The sequence below is a fragment of the Vanessa tameamea genome, chromosome 22 (assembly GCF_037043105.1).
Source record: "Vanessa tameamea isolate UH-Manoa-2023 chromosome 22, ilVanTame1 primary haplotype, whole genome shotgun sequence".
In the NCBI taxonomy this organism is placed as follows: domain Eukaryota; kingdom Metazoa; phylum Arthropoda; class Insecta; order Lepidoptera; family Nymphalidae; genus Vanessa; species Vanessa tameamea.
The window spans coordinates 159269-181937 of NC_087330.1; the positions used below are offsets into that span (position 1 = coordinate 159269).

General features: G+C 33.7%; 1 protein-coding gene across 2 annotated transcripts in view; it reads left to right on the forward strand.

Annotated features, from left to right (window-relative positions):
* The window catches only part of LOC113402270 (GAS2-like protein 3), a 106016-nt gene that overhangs the window by 62028 nt on the left and 21319 nt on the right, over positions 1 to 22669 (forward strand). The window contains exon 3 of one of the 2 annotated variants that reach the window (XM_026642464.2): positions 13412 to 13453. The exons of the other annotated variant lie outside the window; for it this stretch is intronic. The gene's annotated coding sequence lies outside the window, so the exon portion shown is untranslated. The remainder of the gene's footprint in view (positions 1 to 13411; positions 13454 to 22669) is intronic. 2 annotated transcript variants of the gene reach the window in all.

A 22669-nucleotide genomic window follows, 5' to 3' on the forward strand; every position in this document is an offset into this window, starting at 1 on the left:
GCTGTGTGCAGGCAATTAATTAAAACTTCACAAGAGTGATCCTGCATTAGTTGAACAGAGATATTTGACGCATTGCGGAGATTCGAGATGCTGCACGTAATTTATTTTACCGAATGTGAACTGTGGTAAATAACTATGAGACTAACTAACAGAAGGGAGTAAACGAGAAAATGCGCGGTTGCTTTATAAATTTTAAATTTAGGTAACGTCTTTCAACATCTTTGGATTTCTTGACAGCTATGTCAACTACCTATATACTGTTAGATACTATATGTTGAATTTTATTAAATTATACTGACCACGAGTTGACACTTATTTATCAGTTATAGATCAATGGTATATTATTTTTTATTACAGAACCACTCATCTCATATCCTATAAGTTATCACATACACTTTGATTGCCTGGAAGAGTTCGCTAAGAAGCGATAAGGTCACCAAAATTGTACGCTACTTTTAGTTATGCTGTATCTACGTTTCGTATTTTTTCTCTTAGTGATGTACAATAAAGTATAAATAAAGTAAGTAACTTGTTTTGTTCTAAATCATGCGTTGTACTTAAAAAAATATAATTATTGATTATGAAACGCGTAACCAGCCTGTAAGATTATTACGGAAGTCAATGATAACGTCGACAAATTAAATAAAAGATCAAATAGCAAAGTGATATCATTCGCATAACTATCTCGTATCTTGTGGGATTCATTAACAGCCACGTGACTCCGCAGTGTGTCTTAATTACTGAAACTGCAAGTGATCTGAATTGCTGCTGACAGATTTGTGTTGTGTGTGTGTTGGCTCTCGTGAAATATCTTCGTAGTTATTTGAGCTAATAGTAGCTGGTCCCGTGTGGTTGTGTTACTACAATTATAAGTACGAAGGAAGTTGTAAATTTTGTGAACATATCCCATAACGAAATAGTTTGAGCTCACTTTGGTTGGGTTTGATTTTCTTATAGCTACAATAAAGGATGATAATATTTCAGATTTTAATTAACTATGATTTGTAATTAAACTATAAATTAATTATAGTTACAAATTTATTACAATAGAAAAATATCACACGACGCCTTTTATAATGCATAAAAAAACGATGTATTTAATTTATAAAGGATTTATAATTCTTATATAAATAAATGCCGTACTTGACTTTAAGTAAGGCTTACTTGACCAAAATTAATAATCTTTCAATTTCAACGATGTCTTAATAACTCTTTCAGTTGTTCTCAGTGAATTATTAATCTCGTAATAAATAGACTTTGTACATACGATAACGAGCAATGAATCAAGTAAAACAACTCGCCAACTAATAAATGAGTCACGCTAAGTAAGTGTAAGCTCAAGTTACTGTAGTATGGAGACTCGTAACTTAGACGAGTTTGTAAGAGCGTGAGAACTCTTTTAAGGGGCTGGTTTAAGTGCCTTATGGTTCAAGATTTGTTTAACTTAAACCATAACTTACTTATTTGCTTGAAGTGTTGCAGCGTCTCAGGTTATAGTTTTAAACGAATCCTATCATTTTAGCGTTTTTTAAATTAAAAGTCTAATTAGTGCAAGTAGTCTAGACATATGGAGTATAGTAATTAAGTCTCTCATGAGCTTTTCGCATTAGGGCGATTAATTGTTGTTTAGTCGCTAACTGGAACAACACGATTAGCAGAAGGTGTGACTCGGGTAAGTGGGACCACTCCTACAAAACTCGATTTTCCCTTACGTCCGCGATTAAAAGCAATTGTATTAAAAAAAGTAGTTAAACTCAGTTTTTTAATTAGGTTGGTAATTCTTCCTTCCTGAAGTGTTTATAATGTTTAATCAATAAGAATGCCTTCTTATTGATTAAACATTAAAATGATTATACATGAAAATGTTTATATGAACTTATCTTTTTTTACAAGAATGTCCCTAACGTGCATTAACTTTAAACTGTTCCACTTTTATATTAAGATTATAATGATGTTGCTCTGCACGGTTTCTTTACAACGGTGTCTTTGATCTCAATGTGATTTAAAATTAATAGAATCGTGTTACATAGTTATAAGACCATAGAACGTATGGCTAATTTTACTTTACGTTATATTTTGAAACGAAACCTGCAGTACTATTCTGTAAGAACTCTCTTCGTATCTCACTTCAACTCATGGGGTTACGCTATTTTGGTGGGTGTGTGTGTGTGAATTTTCAGTTTGCTTATATCTATGTATATGTTGCTATAAACATTTGGCATAAGTATATGCTAAAATAAATACTACACCATATATTAAAATAAAAATCACAATTACTCCTCTAAGTTGCAATGTTTGCTGCTTATTATAAAACTAAGTGGCCAGTGCAGACAATGTTCTAAGTAGTCTTGGAAGAAATTTAATTGGTTTCCATTTTAGAACACACCGTTTTCTTAAGAGGTAACTTAAAACAACTGTTCAAAGCTGGTCAATTTATTTAAAATATTTTAACTTTTATGATTTTGTAATCTATTGCGTTGGATTAGATACATATTTTGTTTTCAAGACTATTATTATGACTATTGTAACTTGAAAACTAGGAAAATCGTTAGTGGTTCCGCTATCCTGGCTAATATTATAAATGTGAAGTGAGTTAGTTGTTGCTTTCGCGTCTAACTACTCAGCTGAATATTATGAAATTTTGCAAACACTTTATCAGGCGCGCAGAAAAGGACACACTCAGCACCTACCCTCTCCCTCTCATATGAGGCAACGGAAACTAGCCTTTAAAACGGTTTATTCGAAAAACCTTAAAAATGCAATTGAGATTGCGTAATAAATATGTAAAAGTTTTAAATTTTTTTAAAGCCGAATATGTAATTGGAATTATTTTAATTTGTTTTGATAAAAACATGTTTTGTGTGTTCTTTACACAAATACTTACGTATTTTATTCATGCTGCATTCCATCATTCAACAATTATATAAACGCTGCAAAGTCTAAAGTAATTGCACCTAATTTGTTTACCAATTATAAATAAGTAAGCTGTGTCCTCTTTGTGTTCCGTTAGATTAGATACATTATCTCGAGACTTGGTCTATTTTAGACTCAACATCAAAGAAGTGTAAAACATCGGCAACGGATAACCCCCGGGTCGTTTTAACACACCATTCCATAAATTTAATTTCAAAGGCACTTTCACACGCTCTTTTTAGTATTATTGATTGTTATACGGCAATCATCGTCTCCGAGCTCGCTCCGGCTGCCCTCGCTGTGACGGGGAGACTTGCGCGATGCAACGATCTCCTCTCCCTTTCCGCTGCATAGAAAGTTTGAAGGGGTGAGAGGGAGGGTTGGCAGCGAATTGATTCATGTGCTGTGGATGCTGGGTCGCTTTCATGCAATGGACACAAGTTACAATATTACATTTATTGTGAAACATTCTTGTTTTTCAATCAAATCTTAAAATACAAGAAAAAATGAAGAGCCCTGGATATTTCTACATCGGGTTGTATATTTTGCGTCATTTCTTCACAAACATAGATATAATGTTATTCTTTATAAATGTAATAAGTTCACTATCGAGTTATTCATGGATTTTGAGTCCATGAATCCAAGTCCTACTACTGCTGGTACCAAAACAAATTATCCGAAGAATGCTTACGCCATAAGTTGTGTATCCGTTTTGGACTTTTATTAGAGTATATAAATTCCATAAGTTTAACTTATACACTCGAAAAGATCCCAATAATACATCGGATACATATTTTATACACAAGCATTGGATAGCTTTACCGTGCCAAGCACATTTACCCTCACTTCAGTATCGGCAGATGAGAGTGAACTGAGATTTGGTACAATTCTATTGAACTTGACCTTCGCTGGCGCCTTCCTGCCGAACGCCGTCCACTTTCCCACAGCGTGCGCTACTCCGCTCGTAGAGACTGTACCTTGTGAGTACGCGCCGCGCCGCCGTCGAAGCCGTGCCGTTTTTACGACGGACTCTTGCTGATGAGTTATCCTTTAGGCTTTATATTCGTATATTAACGGTTCTCACTGATTATTGTAGTAAAAAGTACGGCTTAGTAGGTTATTCTAAACGAAGCTTCGATGTGAGTGTAAGATTATTTTAAAAAGTGGTTCTGTAGATTTCCTATTGAAAGGTTATCAACCCGGTGTCTTATTCCAAGATGCCAAATAGAAAATATTTATAGTAAAATTTAAAAACTAATATAGAAAGTCGGGGTATATAATAATGAAATATTATATCAATATCATCTATATATTTAAGTTCAATGACATACAAATTTATAAATCATAAAACTTGCTCAACCGTATCGTATTCTTAGTTTTCACCTCACGCGACTAAATATATTCTCATAGGCAATATTTTTATAGGAATCGAGTATTTGTCGTTCGGTGCGGGTGTCGCCTGGCGGAAACGAGTAATATTTTACCCATAGACCGTATCACTTTCGGGAGATGACCACAAATAGACTCAGTGCCTTGTGTTGAAAGTCTTGACGATAACGCTTCGAGTAATGTGTGGGTGTGCGATCTCTAGTTGAGTTACATCAACACTCGGAGCACCATGTCGGCTTGCGAGGTGAGATTAAGATTAATTTGTATGGTTTGCTCGTTATTGATCATTAATTTACTCACCGATATACATTTATTTTAAAATAAATAAGAATCACTAATAGGTAATTAAGGCCTTCTTTTAAGATAAACCCTCGTCACGTTACTTGAAATATTATTTTCAAAATAGTATATTCACAGACTACTATTTCTTAATTTTAAGACCTGTGTCCGAAAGGTGGATACCGAGGTGGAAATTAATAACTATAAGCTTATGCCTTCTGACTGTCTATCTGTCACCGGGCTATTTCTTCGCCATTACAAATAATAATAAAAAAATTAAGTCCAAGGATAGTACGCACCTACCCTTGGGTTTAAAATTAATGCTCGAGTCAGACTCACGCTTTGCCGGTTTTGAATTAGTTTTAGCCCATGAAGTACATCATTATTAAAATAAATAAATAGGTAAATTTGAAATTATCATTTCAACGTAAACTAAATATTACGTCAAACGTGCGAGCCAACATTACCCCAAGAACAATATTAGTTTAAAGCGAGATAAGCTCGCTCTCGTTACTCGACAAACGGAAGAAAACTGATTTTCTCTGCGCCGGCGCCGATAACGTGCTATCAGAAAACATACTCATATATCATCAAGCGCTTCGTCAAACATATATAATAAATATATCCTTCCCGAATACGTGGTTTACATCGTTAATTTAGTAAATTTATAAATAAATACTTAATTGTTTCATTTTCTTTATTTTTTATGCGTAATGTGACAACATACAGGATATATATAATAATAACCTCTACACTAAATATATTACTGAACTTCCACCTAGGAAAACGGATATACATATTTAATTTGATAAATATATTTTATATATTAAAATGTATGTACATATATAATGCGGCAGTTAGTACAGCAGAGTTAAACTCACCGTAGAACACGGACGTGAAATGTCAGAATCTGATATGCAACATTGTTTGTAATAATTATAAAGTTTATAGGATACACGTATCAAAATGGCGTATCCCCGTAAGTCGGTTGTCAATATTTCACAAGAGAGATACGAAATGAATTCTCACAGAATCGGACTGCAGGTCTCGCTGAGTGTGCGATAAGGAGTCAGAAAAGAGATTAGAACAGTGGAATGAGCTATGCAAGGATAAAGAAGAGGGGGAACAGTTGGGTTGTAGAAGGCAACTATGACAAGAGGTGACACAAGTTTTGTATTCCACACGATCAGTCAATCGCTAGAGGGCAGCGTACGAACTGCTTGACAGATTATTATTTGTATTAATTATAGTTGCTTTAGCTATGGGTGAGACACGTCATTGTCTCTCTGTTCCTTTGTGTACATTTCACACGGACACGACACATTTTAGCTTCGGCTCGGTGGTAGGTCAGAATTTCACGAGGCTTAGAAGAACGGTAAAAATATATGCTTGTGTAAAAAGTGAGAGTTGTACTAAGTTAGCACGAACTATAAGACCGAAAAAAAATTATTTGTTTTAAAATATTATATATTGTCCGGCTGCGCGAGTGCGTTCGTTGTTCAGCTGCGTCGCTCAAGGCGAAGCAATGTTGACTGTAAGATCACGAACTGAAAATGGAAGCCCACATGTAACAATGCTTTATGTAATTTGTGACTGTTCCTAAAACACCGAGTTTAACCTTCACCACTCATTCTGCTTAACAATGGTACAGACTGTTCGATATAATAAATGTTTTCAGTTATGTTTAAATACGCACTGGTCAACGTTTTATTGGTAACCCGACGTTTGTGTCAAATAAGTTACTGTCGTCATCTCGAGAGTCATAACTTTGCGCTTGTATCGTATTTTATATAACGCTCAAATACTCTTGCAGGAATATAACAAGAAAAATAAACCAAAATTCATCCGACAGCCACCCAAACTCCCCTAATTAACACACACAAAAACGACTGTGTTTTGAAGTTGCCTAGATAAGGTAAATCGTCGAAAATATCATTACAAGGTAATTCATAAAATAATTAATAAAGCAATAAAGAAAATTTAATTTACCTTCACAAATGAAACAATTTGTTACGGGTAATTCCGATTCATTTAGTATCAATCTATTAAAAGGCCATGAGCATTAAAGTCATTGGCACTTTGAAAGTGTGTAACATTGTTATACATTTCAGTTAATGAAATAATATTGCTATTACAAGTTAAGAGATTCTTTTACTCTAGATAGCGTAAGAGTAATTCGCGGCATGTGAAAGCGCGGCCGATGCCTTCGCTGAAACCGTTTATGAGTCGCCGCACGCGCGGCGCTAATTATTATTTATTCCTAATATGGCGATTGTTTCTGTTTCTACGTAATTATCATATTAATATTCATTTGTTGATTTTTTTGTTATTTCATATTCATTAAAAGCAGCTTATTTCAGTTTTATTTTTGTGTATACGAATTAAATAAAAATAATGACGCAATAATCGAATTATTGACAACCAAGCTCATCAAATCGACGTTTCGGTGATGTAATTAGAGTCGTATACGACGAGCGACCGAGATGATGACTCTGTGAATAAAATCGATATTAATTTGAAAGATTACATTGAATGCAGATTATAAAATTAGGTAAAGGTCTGATGACAAGTAACATTTTAAGTCCCAAAAAATTTATATTGTTTTCATTAAAAGTCTTTCTTCCACAAATTATCTTTTCATACAACATACACGTATAATTTCCGTTATAAATTACCTCTAATTAGTTTGTATTACAATGAAATGTGGCGAGAGTCGGTATATTAACTCATTGGAGTTAGCTAATGTTCCGCATGGCGATCGCTGGCCGAGCGCCGTTTGAAAACAGTTCGCTCTCGTTTTCAATTTCAGTATTTTATTACAGAAACGTGTATTTTCTATAAGAACATTACGTTATAAATACAATACGGTATATAAACACATAGTGCTTTGTGTTCGTCTTTTATACGTACACTCGTCGTTCAACAAAATGAAATAAAACTACTATGCTATACTTGTTGTTAGAGCTTACTATGGCGCACGAGTCTTATAAGTTAATTGAATTTAATATTTATTCAAAGATACATTGCAAAACATTTTTTATAATTATTTTTATAAAAAAAAATTTGTAGAGATGCTCCAAAACTCAAGAGTTTGTGCCCGGTAAGAGACACAATATCGCTTGCATCTTGAGTGCACCGCCATAAACTTTGTATGTTTCTGTGTAACATTTTCTAAATAAGGTCGGTATATTAAGCTTAAATGTTTGTCAGTATATTCCTACTGATCGTTTGTAATCATAAACAAATACATATTAAGTGTAGCGTTTGTTTATCGAATAGCGGTTTGGCGATATGTTATAGCTTAATTTATAGAATTTTACTATAAATCATAAAAAACTGTACTACTATGACCAACACCAAACCTGAACCGCTATCGGTGGCGCTATATATATATAGCGTATATTATTTGTTATGTATCTATTATAAAATAATAGATCAATGACTTAATAAAGATATAGTAATAAAACGAATACGTCATGCTCTTTGCGCCATTCACGATTTGGAATGTTACTTTTGAATAAAGTCACGGCTACATTTGTTATTGTTACAGAGGAAAGTAATAATACTGACCTTGCCTTGCAATGGTAATAAATATTAATAGCCTGCTAGCAATAAGTACTGATAGTGATTATTGTGAAGTAATGCGTGAGGCTTAATAACAATTAATTGTCGCACTTATAATGTTAATTTGTTTAAACAGTCGTGGTTTTGTAAAATAAATTATTTATCAAAAATAAAACTTGTATCACACCATAAAATTTATAGTACTGCTTTATTTTTAAGCGATAAAGACAATTTATCTGGAACTGTTGTTTTATCACGACTAAAATAATCATCTAAAAACCTAATAGTCTCGCCTAACTTCAAACTTTGCACTAATTAGTTTTCACATTGCATTGAAACAAATGAACCAGAAGCAACCATTGCTCTATGTACTTTATTATGTATATATTAGGTATTAAATCCAACATAAATGCCTAAAAGTAGGCGATTATAATGAATAACCTGAGATGCACAATTTGTTAAATATTGAGCAAGATCTTACTGCTGCTCTTTCCTCTTTTATTAAGGAGAAGGGGTTTGGAGCTTATTCCAATAAGCCACATGTTGCAGATTTCCATACGGCATATTACGTCGTTTCCCGAAGATGTTTCGCCGAGACCGAACCATCACCGATCGAGCTCGAATTTCTATCAAACTTATTGACGAATTATCGTTTCGTAAAATATGTATATATTATTATTTTTTTGTAACTTATATATTTTTTTCTTTTTAATTAAATTCAATAGAATATTACAAGAACGCAAAATATTTAATTTTAAAACAAGCCACAGTCTGCCGCTTGTCTCGCGATGAATGCTAATATTTAACTCGGTTCATCGGAAGTGGAGCGCTCTGCGCCGTGTTTACGTAAACACGCTCTTACGATTCACGATATTAAACTTGACAGTGTTGTCATAATACCGAGAACAGAGCTAGTTTGTCTAGATTGCTGTGTCAACTTAAATATTGTTATGTGTAATTGTTTCAACGTTTATTTTGTCTTACAAAGTACCAATAAAAAATAATGTTGCATTCGTTTCCAGACTACAGCCGGCGAATGGGATCAGATATTATACTTTATGCCATTAAGAAATTGTGATTTGAAATTTATTTTTATAATATTAAAGACTTTGATATGCATGTCATGAAGGTTTTTATAATATCTACTTTGTTGTAATTCGCAGTTAGAGAGCGCTTCCTTTTCGTTCTAGTTTATTGATATCAAATATGATGTTGTGCAGTGTGCTATTTAAATAAATGGTGCTAAAATGACCATCGAGTGAAGCCTACTTTTTTACTGCGAATGAATAAAACATGTTCACACTTTAGTTTTATCGTGTATTCCGTGCCTTATAGAGAACTACATAAATTAGCACTCCGCAGCCTCGTCAACTATAAATGATATTTTATTTATAAAATGTTGAATGTGTATAAGTTAACTTACCACTCAGCATTTTAATTGCAATGTACACACACTGATAGTTTGACTGACTTTCCGTTTTTTCATATATTTATTAATGTTTAATCTAATGATGGAAAATAGATGCGGCACTTGTAACTTCAATCGCCGATGGCTCATATTAGCAATGCTCTAAGAAAGGTTTACTCACATTAAAAATACAGAAGCCTAATTTACAAATAAATGTTGAAAACATATTGTTAACGATTTCAAAAATTTGTTTCGTGCGCACTCTAACTATAAATATATTTAAGAACGTCAACGAATTAATTGATAAATATTATTTAAGAGGAAATCAGGTAAGCAATTCTACTTTCTGTGACAAAAATAAGGAGATCGGTGTTTAACTAAGCGCGTGCAAACAACCTTTACGAGTTATTCAAAATGGCAAAATTTGGAATTTTATTAATTATTTTAGTGACCACACAGTCGAACTAAAGTCGCAAATCTCGGTTTCAGCTATTACTGATAGTGTATTGCAAATGTCCCTCAATGTGCAAAATTAAAGAAATGGTTTTGAGCGGAGCGTGAAATTAATTTTGGTCGAAAATTTCTATTTCAATTATTATTATCGAAACCACCAGCCCGAATTCTTATTGAAGTATTGGTATTATATCCATTTTACCAGTGTCATCATTGCGTTAAGTTTCAGCCGTTCAACATTAATGGCGCGTGGAAGTTACTGGTTTATTTTCGAAAATTAAATATTCTTAAGATTAAACGAATGGATGAATGACGTTAAACTGAGTCGCTTGTCCGATCCAAATTATCGAAGGTGTTTTAAAAGAAGAAGTAAATGTATGAAATTTCAACACATAAATTATTTATTATTCCCGAAACAGTAGATCTGTACTTTTTGAATTGATTATATTATTATTATGTTTTTTTACGTAATTACAATCAAAATAAATATACTAGTCCTATATTAGTAGCGAGTATTTTTATTAGGTACTACCCACTGTATTACGAAAAATTAATAATCTCGGATAATTTCATAATAATCTGTTATTTTTGTGTAAAGAAGTTGAAGACGTACTAACTAAAGTAGCTACATAATAATATATTTATAATTATGGATATGTTGCATGAGGGTTGTTTTAAGGGTTGTACAAACCTTACATTTGTGAGGGCACTTAGCACTTATTATAGCACTTCCTTTGAGGAGTGACGCGGACCCTTAACGATTGGTGATGGGGTGGAAAGGATTCTTCCAAAAATGTTTCCTTCCGTACCTCGTACGACAACATCATTTCATTTAACTTCACGCGGCGCTGGTAATCCAACCTCAAATTACTATTGTCATTTGCCGAAATAATGTATTAGTTTTAGAAATGGTTTTTAAATAAACCTATGTATAATGTATATGTACGAAGTTGTGCAAAAGTGTGAAGTTAGGTCCTTAACGTTTTTGAAATTGAAACTCAAAAAGAGAGCAATATCGGTCCTGTGTTCCGTTTATATAAATTAAGAATATTTGCAATATTAACTGCAATTTAAACATTTAAGCAATTAAATCGAAGCATCGATGGCTAATGAACGGAACCACGTGCCGGTAAGCGTCAGTAGTTGGTAGTAATTACAGCGCGCTGCGGCTTCGCTCGCGTACAGATAAACGCTCGTTACGATATACCTAATAGCGAGCTACGGGATTGCAGGGTAACAAAACAGTCCTATTGCAGCCGTCGAGGTTGCGACAGATTGCTCGCATAAATACATTCAGATAATATTATTCAAATTGTGTAGAATGTTCTTTAAATATTTATTGTTTATATTTACTATCGTTTTAAAATTCTAAGAGATCACCGAATTAAAGCAATTGTAACTTCATTTTTTAAATAATAACCGAACTAAACATTTTTAAGATTTTTTTTTAAATTTATTCCGTACTGTACAAGTTGTGAGTGTTTCACAATTATTTTATCATATTTTCGAAAGTATTATACACATATAACAATTATGTAATAGTAGTTTACAATAAGTAGCGAAGGCACGTACCTACTAAGAAAATAGAACAACAGTTTTTCTAGAAAAATGCGTTTCTTTTAATTTACCAAGAAAAAAATAAATATAATAATAAAAGCCTCATCAGTTATTGTATCCCAAAAATCAAAACATCATCTCATGGACGCGTACATTTAAGTATTTATCTTATCACAACCGTCTCAGTGTGGAAACTCCCAAACCGCTGCTACTCCGTCAAGTCCTCTGCCCGATGGCTGGAGTAGATGTAGATAAGACCGCCATTGCATATCTTGTCTTGACTTCTTCTTTTTATGTCGTTTACAGTAAAGAGTCTCTTATTTGATGAATTACAAATTACAGAATATTGAATGTGTACGAGTTATTCTTATTTGTTGCAATCCTGTCCACGGCGAGCACTCGTCAACAGGCGGCGCATGTCTTATCCGGCTTTCAAAAATATTTAAGAAAAAGTAATAGCGCGATGTAAATAATAATATATGTGTCATTCGCTAAAGTCACATAATGTGTCTTCGTTGTTTGTGAAACAACACAGGATCGGGACTGGAAAGATTTATAATATTATTTTGATTTAAAAGTTTCCATAAGTTTCTAAGCGGGTAAGTGGCTTGACCTGATCGCTGATGTCGCTAGAGATAACGTAATTCTATCTGCTTTCTCCGTATTCTTCCTGCATCGAGCTCTCCGTATACAGATATCAAACGACTTGTTAAAAATCAATGTACTAGATGACTACAACTACGTACTCGTACTCTAGTATTGTAGACATCTCGAACTTCGAACGGGTGAACAGAGTCTACCCGCATGAGATAAAAGTCTAATAGTGTCCTCCTCTTTTGAAATTAAAAATAGTAATAAAATTATAGTTTTTTGTTGAAAAATAAAATTATAAATTAATTTAAATTAAATTTTTTTATTTAATTAAAATAATGTACTGACAACTCACGTAGATTTATTTATATTATTATAAGATATGCAGCGCCTTCGTCTGCACATTGATTATATAAACGTCATATCTGTGTTTACGTTAGAGTCACGACGGATACGCAATAAAATTCACTTCTGTAAATTAAACATGGAAACTAAGTTTTATGGTATTGGTGGAAATTGGAATTGATTTCAGCTCGCTCTATCTCTCGATAGGAGAACTCTTCAATGCCTGCTACTAAGCCTCTCGCTGTGAACTAATTTGATTCGACGAGACACAAGCAAAAACATGATAATGAGTTTGTTTAAATCTATAATCAAATATATTTTTATATCCATTTTTAATAAAATGTTGTTGGTGGTGTTGATACCTTTGGGAAGTTATTTGTTCTTGAAATATCGTACAAATATAATAACTTAAAACATTGAATATCATGTATTGAATAATTCAATGGGCTTCAGGTACACCGGGTGGAACATGCATAATTTATGACGTATGGGATAAAGCTGGGGTCACTTCCAATGTCGCATACGCTAAAACGTTTTCACTTTCGTTATTTTGATTGTGACTCGGTCTCACCGCGTGAGAATAAGATGAAGTCATAGTTCAAGTATGATTTATAAGAATACTTGATATTTAAGCCACTTATATTGCAGAATATTTGTGGAGATTTATTATCTGATGAAGTTACTACCAATTGACTTAGTTTTCGTGTTCGGGAAAAGTTTCTCCTAATAACATCACTCGTTCTAAACTTTTATAGCTAATTTATATACCTCTAGTGTTCCAATATAGTAAACCACACATCCAACCATCCATCCCTTAATAAACATTTATTGGCTTAATTTCTTCACATCATCATAAAACAACAACTATCAGTGGTTAGTAGATAGTAATTTTTATTTTCTTTTTTGTTACAGTTTTTCTTTATTTGGAGAATGCGACATTCGTTTTGACTGTTGGTGAGTATAAAAACTGCGACTAATCATTTATATTATTACATATATAATTAAATATCGGTCAAATATACCAATAATACATCACCACGAGTGATATTTATATCGCATCAGCTGAAGTATCCCATGAGTTGCGATGCGGTTATTTTTAATTATATTTATTACGTGAAACATTTATTAGCGTGTTTTGGGGTAAGATCCCTCGTATGCGCCGCGACGCCAAAGTCTGATGCGCTCTTTTGTCGTCATCTTCGCCAGCACTCTCTAGCCCCTTAACATGTGTGCGTGGCGCGTATACTGTATACTATGTTTCTACTCCGAGTATGTGTGTTTACTGCACACAAAGCAATATTTATATATTACATTCGAAATATTTTCGATTAAAGTAAAAGTGAAATGTATCCGCTACAAGATTTCCGATTAAAAATAAAATACCTCATTTTTTATAATCATTTTATAGTCAATAATTGCAAAATATAAGTATATATTAAGCTAATTCTTCAAAGTATTTTATTAAATCTGACTATACTGAATCCTCTTGAACACAAGCTGCATAATTCGCGAATTATTCGCGTTCGCGTCATTTTAGTTGTTGCATAAACAAGTAACAAAACGAGTTTGTTTGATAGTGTAATCAAAAAATAAGTAAATATTAACACATCATTTATTTAAGTTTATAAATTGTTTCAACAAGCTTCGGTGGCGCTTCAACATTATTTTGTAGCAAATTATAAATAGATATTTATTGAATGTGATAATTACTTTTGAACTTCGCGCGTTGTTAAAGCAGAGAAGTACAAAGAAAGTGCATTCAATTACGTAATCAATTTAATTAAACAGTCACGTGGTCAAACGTGGCGCTCGTTACATAGAACAACAACGAATATTATCTGTTTACATTTTTTAATTCATATTTTCATAAAACAAAAACTTTCAGTCAAAAAAAATTAAAATCAAAATATATATTTTACAAATGATTTGAATTTATGCATCGGCAAAGTTAAAGATATCTGTAGAATTTTATTATAGAAACCTTGCATTTGTAATCTAAATGTTTTCGATATCCTCGCATTTTATTGAATATCGACATTAAATTACATTTTTTATTTAAAGTTTACAATAATATAACTAGACACATTTAAAAACAGTGCCTCGCTTTAGATCTAACCGAAGCAGTCCCATAACCCCACTGACATCGTTCCGAAGGGCTACGCGTGACGCGAAGACTAACGCACATAAAACACCATATGTAGATTCAGGCGTTACTTATTCCGCTGTCACAATCGACATTTGCATCGCCTACATTGAATAAGTTCTGAGAAATCGCCGTCTTATGTCGTATACAGCGAAGGCAACGGCTAATTCGAGGCTCTGGATTTAATTCGACTTGTAAAAATGAAAAGCACCAAGTATCATTTCACCTCGACAGTGTCACGCGAACGTTCAATGATGTACGCCTCGGAATTGGTTCCGTTACAATTTTATCAGATAAGAGAGTTGGTACACTTCCTTCAAAGGTTACTCTACAATATTCGTACAATTTGTACGAACACAGTTTTCAATTACTTGTTGTAATTTGTTACTTTATGATTGAATTAATTAAAGGCTATTAAACTTCGAGATAAAAATAAATTTTAGTTGCTGTAAAGGTTGTTACATATTTACAGCTCGGCTTACCGGCCGATGCCGGATCCGGCAGAACCCATATTCCGATTCATTACTTCTTGATAAAGTGAACTCGTATAATAACATTTTGATAGAGATGTTTAATTATATTATAACGTCCCACAAATATTTTCACGTTAATAAATACATCTACAATTGGTATGTTGTAAGTTTCAACGACAGTAAAGGAATATTTTAATGATTGTGACCAAATTACGCATCGAGACGCGATGACAGATCTAGGTGACGGCTGCATACTGACTGAGCTAAACCTAATCGAGTTAGTGACCTAGAGTGAGTTAGGTATTGTCGTAAATCACATTCATACAAAATTGCGACATACGAAAGCAAATAAATTGAGAAAGATTGGTCGAGCCTAAGTGATAGTCGAGTGAGCTAAACAAATCGAACACAACTTCGGAATAGCTATAATATGAATTCTCTTATTTATCCTGACTGTATTCAGTGATTCTAGACCCTGAGGTGGTCTTTAAATGTGAAAACATGGCGACCCAACGTTTTTTATGTAATTTATTGACATTTTGTGCAGCCGAAGCAGTCGCTGCTAATTTTAGGTATGGGAGTATTACTGTCTTTGGAGTTCACCTCGACAATTCATTCAACGCTTATAAGGACTCTTTTATATAACTAACCTAACATAATCTTACATCGAAATGGATCATTGCGGAACAATGAGTATCTCTTAAGTCAGTGGGATAAGGTTTATAATCGTTGTTGTTTAGGAGGAGTTACTTTCTACACGCGCACTGAATAATGAGTTATCAGATAATCTGACTCGTCGGAATGGTGCTCGGTGCCATTTTTGGAATAGTAGCTAACTAATACCCAGGGTTGATACGTGTTACTTTAATACTATCTATAAATGTCAACTATACAATATTACGTGTGTAAAATATTATTTTTTAAAAGATCGCCTACATCTCTTACCATCTGATGAGATTTACACATACTTTAGTATGCAAGATTAACAAAATGTATTATCAAGATAGATTCGGCGCAATTGATAAAACACGAACATGAGATTTAATGCGCAATTATTATATTATATAAAGTAACATCTTCAAGAATATTTTTGTCGATGTTGTTATTTAAGAATGTCTTTGTCGAGTCGGAAACCTTTACTTCTCGTGTTTATAATATTTTACTGATTCTATTGAACCGATCTCCATTATTGTGAATATACATGATATTGTTATAAACGCATTGTGCCATATTTATCAAATATCAATGTCTAGGCATAAATGATTGTTTTATTTACATATATTTTTAATTTAATTAACTTAACCAGGTTAAAGCGAGTTATGTGCAAAAAGTGTTGACCCTAAATAACGAGGTCTGCGTAGAGATCAGTGTACGGTTTATGTGCTTACGTTGGAGTTACTATTCTCATTTGGCTATCGATAAGCACCTACTTTACTACGACAGCTGACCACTTACCAGTCACCACCACACCTCCTTACCATTAGTGTATTACATTATAGTACGCTGATACATTATTGTATCATACAATTAAAAATAATATTGGTTTAAAATACCGAATATGTGCAATTATTTCAAAGCTATTATATAATACTCGCAACTAAACTACACAGTAATGTTGCAAAAATTTTATATGAAATGAGGTTATTCAATATGACATTGTCTAAAACTATTTTCAGGTTACTTGTCTATATTATTTATTTAAAAGCTAGAAATAATTTTATTGTATCGTACTTTAGGTAGAATTTCGATCAGCCGTCGCTGTTAGTAACCAAATTCTTATTTATATATACAATAAAAGGCATATATAAAAAATATGAGAGAAACCTGTTTGTATACTTATCGAGAAGCCCTGAACACGTAGTTGGAACATATTCATATTTCATATAACAAGAAATGAGGCACAATATGCTCCAAAGATAATATTTTTAAAGCAAGAAAGTTATATTTTTAATACAAATTAATATTATATTTATTATATATTACATATAGTAGGTATTCCATCTTTAATTATATTTGTTGAACTAAAGAAATAATAACATTTTGTAAGTATACTCGTACTAAGCATACTTACTGGTGGGCTAAAGCGTGCTCCCCGTTTGAGGAAAAGGTGTAAACCTAATTTGCAATATGTCGTAATGTAATACATGCAAACGTCGATACGGTACTCAACAGTTGATCTCAATTCATAGCCATCACATTATTCACAGCTGATAAGCACCCAACACTAGTTTTATTATTGGTGTGTATTGATTTGTTCAGATATAGTTTTCTGTCTGAATTAAAACGAGCAGCTCAAACGGCTAACTACTCATATATTGTATGTATATTTTAGTCGAATACGAGGTTTTCGTTGTACATTAATATGTTGTTGCGTGTGTTCATGCGTGAACAATTCTGCGTCCTAACGCCTCTAGCTTTATTGGTTATTTTTATCGTATATTCAGGTTTTAATAACTAATTTGGTGATTTTTTTATATCCATTCTTGAAGTCCGTTTTTTCTGAAATCAATAAACAAATTAAATTAAATCATAATATCATAAACACCCCGTTTATATATTATAATGAAAGGCTTGTTTAAAACAATGATGAATGAAGATGTTATGCCTAACAATGAAAACGGTTCACTCAGTGGCCTACACGTATTGTTTCGTTTACATTGTTAAGAAAAAGTAAAGACGAGTCCAACTGACCCACAGATAATGGCAGATGGTCAGTGACGCAACGGTTCCGCTTTCCGCCTGCGTCTAATTTAATTGCACCACACTTTCACGATGCGCACGCGCCGCGCCGACAAGTGCTGCGAACGCCACGCCGGATTTTATATCTTGTTTATATGCAAATTATGCTTACCTCGTTAGTGAAGTATCTTCTTGCTTCCGACTCCGTGATTGTTGAAGAAATCATTTTCGGTTAACATTTGAATGATTTTTTTAACGATAATAATAGACGTATCTTAATGACTGACTATATAACGCTAGTCATTACTTTTTAGTTTATAGCATACAAAGGAACAAAACACGATACCGCACCAAATGTGGAATGTCTTTGAAAAACATCGAGAGAGTTTTATTTTCTATAGCAAAGTAATATATGTATATATGCGGAGCTGGACCAGCGGCTAGAAAACATGAATCTCAACCGAACAGTGCAGGTTTGAGCCCGATAAGCATCACTGAGTTTTCAAGAGTTTTTCTCGTGTTCGACGGAGAAGGAATATCTCACGAGGAAATATATCCATAAGCTTTCCGCTAGACGAGAGAAGTACTTTGCCCAGCTGTGGGAAGTTCACAGGCTGCTACTTTTTACTGATACCATTTCCTCGAGTAACACAGTCGGTCGAACGTTTCAAATATACTGAACTACAAGCTTAATATTTACATTCAAAGCTTAACCCGATGAGTATAATAGAATAGTTTGGTTACCGAGATTACCGCGCGATCGTCGTGATATTATCCGTGGGCGGAGGCATTAGGCTCGCTTGTTATAAGAAACTAATAAAGGCAGCTCGCTATCTCATTAACTGACACGGTACATAACATTCGATGACATAATCTGATACATACACCCCATGTTATTAATGCCTTCGAGAAAATTCCTTAGATAACTGGATTATATTTCAATTTAGGCAACATTTTATTATAATGATTATAACTTATTGAATTTTATAAATGTTACCAGTGACTTGGAAAGATATTCCTCAGACCTGTAAAGAATCGACGAAGGAAACTCACCGAAATTATAAATAATAATATGCAAATAAAAGGTAAAACGAGGAGTTATACTTTTAATAAAAGTTTTTGCACTATTTACGGTTTATGAGCAAATACTAAGTTTGGAATAAGGGACAAATATTTGTTTCGTTGTTTGCTTCAGCTTTTTCCGCGGCGGCTCCTGCTCTTAAGACTGTTTATGATATGAGATATAACCGATATGAGAAATGGCCATTGTGTCGACGCGTGTAGCGTTCAACTGATCATCGAGACTCTTGTCAAAATCACATCGAATTCCACAGAGCTCAATAAGAGCAGGAACATCGATGGTGGCCATAGCAAAGCGGTGTTCCCGGTCGGAAACCTATCAATATGTGGAAACATTAATTGTCAAAAAGTGTCTCAAGATTTAAGAGAGTAACACATGGACTCATTGGCGTGGTTTTTAGAACTGGTTAAAACTTTGTGTCCAACAACATATAACTGTAGTTTGTAATACACTACACATGTAACGCGAATTAATGGCTAATCCTTTTGGCCAAACAAAAACTTTGTTTTGTTTGGTAACTTCCTTAGAGATATCATCGTTATATTACTTTACCTGCCAGTGCTCTAACGCCTCTGTAATATTTCGACTGAATTTGATTTATAAGTATAAGTGATTGTTTACAGTAATTATTACTCTATTCAAACTCAAACTCTGTTAAACTTTGGTCATCATAATTAAAGTATTTAGTTACATAGTAACATTTAGCTAACAAACTCTCTTCTATGATGTTTTCGATTAAGCATATCGTTACGAATCGGTCAGTTTTCATACGATAGACGCCAATATTATCCGAATGGCGCTTTCAGATGAGTAATGCGTGACTATAATTAAAAAGCATTTAATTAGAAAATATTGCGCGACGAAAACTGCAAATTAAAAATAGCACATAAGAGAGTAATGTAAGGAAACTGGAAGCGAAAGCGACGTTAATGTGACCAGAGTCACTAGTTCGAGCGGAATAGTTGCCGATTATGTAGCCGAGTTTATAGGCCCAGTTCAGTTTATCGCTGTATGAGTATTTGCGTAGCCACTGAAGTTAAATTAAAATCCAGAAAGCTTCAAAAAACCTATCTTCACTTAAAATATCAAATCTGAAATACAAATAAATTCTTGCGTCCTTTGAAATATTTATATAATAAATGCATTTATGCATTCCATAACTAGAGGTAATTTAAATACTTTTGACCTTGCAGGATTTGTTTAGTTGTAATAACAACAATATCCCTTTTAAATCGATTATCGTTCAGTTTAAGTGTGACAGCGAGATATTTAATCGATTGCTTATTAAAACGTTACACGGTCGCCGGCCATGCAGTCTGCGCTGCCGGACAGCCCTCAGTCAGTCGAGTCACGACTCATTGCTGACAATCGTAATCGCGCTATTTACATATTGAGCAGATCAGGCAGCTGCGCCGTCTCCGATAGGTGATTAGATTTAAAGTTAACAAATTATACTAGTTTATTTGTAGTACAGTATGTAGCATCACGAAAAACACGAGTGTGTTCTCTACTAATCAGACTACTTATTATTTACTGGGTGTCCATTGTTGAATGCATAAATTTGAAACGGCTTATAGTAGACCTTGTGGCCGTTAAAAAAGCATACCAAGTACGAAATACACAGATTTTTCTTAGAAAATTATCTAATGATTTTCTGCTATACTATGCAAACATAAACTCAATAGCAATTAATTTAATAAATACAATTTATTTAGTATGAACTCTTGAATAATCCCTTTGCAATGGTGTGTATTTGTTACTTTCTATAAAGGCTCCAATGGCGCCTCGCATATTAATATTGGTTTAAGTTGAGCTTCTCCAATTGGAGAATAATTTAAATAAAATTTTGGAGGTTTCCTTTCTGGTCGTCCTAGCTAAACTCAATAAGTCGAGTCACGATTTGTTTGCAATAATCGTAATCGCCAATTAACATATCGAGTAGAATGTGTCCGTGTTCCCCAAAGAGGATTACATGAGAAACAATGAACTCCTTCTTGTGTTACTGTAACCTGGTACAGTCACGGTTCATAACGCAAAACTGACGCTCGAATACCAGTGCATACGAACCAGTGATCGACTTTTGTGATGTATGTGAAGTTGATTAAAATATTCGTAACTATATGTTAATTTTATGATTTAAGATGGAATAAATATTTCATCTTCCAAGACTTTAATAATCCGAGTAAATGAACTAAAATCTCTCCCGTTATCTGTGCATCGCAGCTTCACGTTTATCGTCTGTGCGCTTCACGAGCATTAGCCACTTATGTGCAGACCTCATGCGAAAAATGTTAATTCCAATGTTTACGTGCATATTTCATTTCATGGTTTTGAATTTATTTCATTTTATGGTCCCTGTAACGTAATTAATTCAGATTCTAAAACTTAACATGAATTATAACTTATATATAACGTTATTTTTTTTTAAACATTATTTCATTTTGAACTCAATATCAACATTGGATTTTCCCTACTTGTTTTTCATAATTAACCCGCAATGTTACTTAAAATTCTGTATTATCAAGTAACGTAGTATGAATGGATATATTTTCGATAAACAAAATAATCTATATTCCGAAGGTCCTTGTAGCCCGTCAAGCATTTTTATACAATTATAAATTCAAATGAAGTCTAACTCACAAAAAACGATGGCCATATGGTTTAATAGAAGCCAAGGGCTCACGTGGTGGATAAAATGCCCTGCGCATTAATAATAGTCGGCACAACGTCAACACATGTAGAAACCGTCCACCCACACATGTGACCACCGCTGATGATGTAACCGACGTGGCGTTCACCTCACACATTGAAGCTACTTGGGATACTAAGGCGAAAATCTCGTATAATTCCCCTTAAAAGCCGTAAAATTCGAAATGTATGATTATTAAAACCTTTTCGCCCATAACTTAACTCGTACAAATGTATTTATTGTTACAAGACTAATTCATATATAACTTGATGTTAAAAGCGAAATAGAGTTTGATCTTTTGTCTAAATACTTCGAGTTTTTCGAGTTTGTTTGTCTTTTGACAATGCCATTTTCCGTGGCCTTTTGATATTTTAATGACTATGATTCCTGTATATACATAAAAAAATCAATACTTACATTAATCATTTTGAATCGATTGCTTTGTTTGTTCTCCAGCAAATTAAGAATCAGATTATCTAATGTGATTTGTGAAGACTCTTAGTCGATCGAGTCGGGCTCGGGGGCAGTAACTGTTTGATGGGCTATTTCCCTCGTCGGCAAACACAATGCGATTTTAAACGCCACTAATAAACCCGCCGCGTTGTGCTCGCCATTCAGACGGTAGACCATATATGAGTGGTTAATGCTTCTAAGCCCACGCATTTGAAGCAGCGTAGGAGGAAACGGTACTCAGAATATGTTGTCCATTGTACGTTGTGTATCGTTGTGAGTTTCGATTTGTTTTTTCAATGGATATTCTTAACGTAATAATATTGCACGCTTTGTGTGCAGGGATTATTAAAGCGTGTTATAAATAAATTGCTTTTACAACTAGTGGGCTAAGAGACAGTATTTACTTTCTCAACTAAACGATCATTATCAAATATATGTGAAATATTAACGATTAAGTCATTTTTAGTTAATTCGAAATAAGAGAAAACAATAAAAAACAGACAAAATGTGGGAGGTGCAATATACAGTAAGCAGAAAAGCTTAATAAATGTTAAAAACAATTATTTAACCAAGATAATTGCGATTCGTTTCCAGACGATGGTGGCGCCGAATGCTCGTCGGCACGTCGTCGCCGTCCATTATCGCGGAAACA